Below are 2927 nucleotides of genomic sequence, written 5' to 3'. Positions count from 1 at the left end.
AGGCGCGCAGGAGGAGTCCTACTCCTACCGGGAGTAGGACTCCCCTCCCTTTCCTTGTCCAAGTAGGAGAGGGGGAAGGAGAAAAGGAAAAGGGGGGGCGCCGCCCCTCCCTCCTTGTCCAATTCAGACTAGGGGGAGAGGGGGCGCGCGGCCTGCCCTGGCAGCCCCTTCTCTTCTCCACTTTAGGCCCATGAGGCCCATTAACCCCCCGGGGGGTTCCGGTAACCCCCCGGTGCTTCGGTTTTATCCGAAACTTCCCCGGAACACTTCCGTGTCCGAATATAGCCGTCCAATATATCAATCTTTATGTCTCGACCATTTCGAGACTCCTCGTCATGTCCGTGATCACATCCAGGACTCCGAACTAACTTCGGTACAGCAAAACTCATAATATAACTGTCATCGAAACCTTAAGCATGCGGACCCTACGGGTTCGAGAACAATGTAGACATGACCGAGACACGTCTCCGGTCAATAACCAATAGCGGAACCTGAATGCTCATATTGGCTCCTACATATTCTACGAAGATCTTTTATCGGTCAGACCGCATAACAACATACGTTGTTTCCTTTGTCATCGGTATGTTACTTGCCCGAGATTCGATCGTCGGTATCTCAATACCTAGTTCAATCTCGTTACCGGCAAGTCTCTTTACTCGTTCCGTAATACATCATCTCACAACTAACTCATTAGTTGCAATGCTTGCAAGGCTTGCAAGGCTTATGTGATGTGCATTACCGAGAGGGCCCAGAGATACCTCCCCGACAATCGGAGTGACAAATCCTAATCTCGAAATACGCCAACCTAATATGTACCTTTGGAGACACCTGTAGAGCACCTTTATAATCACCCAGTTACATTGTGACGTTTGGTAGCACACAAAGTGTTCCTCCGGCAAACGGGAGTTGCATAATCTCATAGTCATAGGATCATGTATAAGTCATGAAGAAAGCAATAGCAACATACTAAACGATCGGGTGCTAAGCTAATGGAATGGGTCATGTCAATCAGATCATTCATATAATGATGTGATCCCGTTTAATAAAATAACAACTCTTTGTCCATGGTTAGGAAACATAACCATCTTTGATTAACGAGCTAGTCAAGTAGAGGCATACTAGTGACACTCTGTTTGTCTATGTATTCACACATGTATTATGTTTCCGGTTAATACAATTCTAGCATGAATAATAAACATTTATCATGATATAAGGAAATAAATAATAACTTTATTATTGCCTCTAGGGCATATTTCCTTCAGTCTCCCACTTGCACTAGAGTCAATAATCTAGTTCACATCGCCATGTGATTCAACACTAATAGTTCACATCACCATGTGATTAACACCCATAGTTCACATTGTCATGTGACCTATACCCAAAGGGTTTACTAGAGTCAGTAATCTAGTTCACATCGTTTATGTGATTAACACCCAAAGAGTACTAAGGTGTGATCATGTTTTGCTTGTGAGATAATTTTAGTCAACGGGTCTGTCACATACAGATCCGTAAGTATTTTGCGAATTCTATGTCTACAATGCTTTGCATGGAGCTACTCTAGCTAATTGCTCCCACTTTCAATATGTCTAGATCGAGACTTAGAGTCATCCAGATCTGTGTCAAAACTTGCATCGACGTAACTTTTTACGACAAACCTTTTGTCACCTCCATAATCGAGAAATATTTCCTTATTCCACTAAGGATAATTTTGACCAATGTCCAGTGATCTACTCTTAGATCACTATTGTACTCCCTTGCTTAACACAGTGTAGGGTATACAATAGATCTGGTACACATGATGGCATACTTTATAGAACCTATGGCTGAGGCATAGGGAATGACTTTCATTCTCTTTCTATCTTCTGCCGTGGTCGGGCTTTGAGTCTTACTCAATTTCATACCTTGTAACACAGCCAAGAACTCTTTCTTTGACTGTTCCATTTTTGAACTACTTCAAAATATTGTCAAGGTATGTACTCATTGAAAAAAACTTATCAAGCGTCTTGATCTATCTCTATAGATTTTGATGCTTAATATGTAAGCAGCTTCACCAAGGTCTTTCTTTGAAAAACTTCTTTAAAAACACTCCTTTATGCTTTGCAGAATAATTCTACATTATTTCCGATCAACAATATGTCATTCACATATACTTATCAGAAATGCTGTAGTGCTCCCACTCACTTTCTTGTAAATACAGGCTTCACCGCAAGTCTGTATAAAACTATATGCTTTGATCATACTATCAAAGCGTTTATTCCAACTCCGAGAGGCTTGCACCAGTCCATAAATGGATCGCTGGAGCTTGCACACTTTGTTAGCTCCTTTTGGATCGACAAAACCTTCCGGCTGCATCATATACAACTCTTCTTCCAGAAATCCATTCAGGAATGCAGTTTTGACATCCATTTGCTGGATTTCATAAAATGTGGCAATTGCTAACATGATTCGGACAGACTTAAGCACAAATACGAGTGAGAAACTCTCATCATAGTCAACACCCTGAACTTGTCGAAAACCTTTTTGCGACAATTCTATCTTTGTAGATAGTAACACTACTATCAGCGTCCGTCTTCCTCTTGAAGATTCATTTAATCTCAATGGCTCGCCGATCATTGGGCAAGTCAATCAAAGTCCATACTTTGTTCTCATACATGGATCTCATCTCATTTCATGGCCTCAAGCCATTTCGCGGAATCTAGGCTCATCATCGCTTCCTCATAGTTCGCAAGTTCGTCATGGTCTAGTAACATGACTTCCAGAACAGGATTACCGTACCACTTTGGTGCGGATCTCACTCTGGTTTACCTACGAGATTCGGTATTAACTTGATCTAAAGTTACATGATCATCATCATTAGTCTTCCTCACTAATTGGTGTAGTAGTCACAGGAACAGATTTCTTGTGATGAACTACTTTTCAATAAGGGA

Source organism: Triticum urartu, chromosome 7 (assembly GCF_003073215.2).
Source record: "Triticum urartu cultivar G1812 chromosome 7, Tu2.1, whole genome shotgun sequence".
NCBI classification, from domain to species: Eukaryota; Viridiplantae; Streptophyta; class Magnoliopsida; order Poales; family Poaceae; genus Triticum; species Triticum urartu.
Note: the sequence above shows the minus strand (reverse complement) of the source record.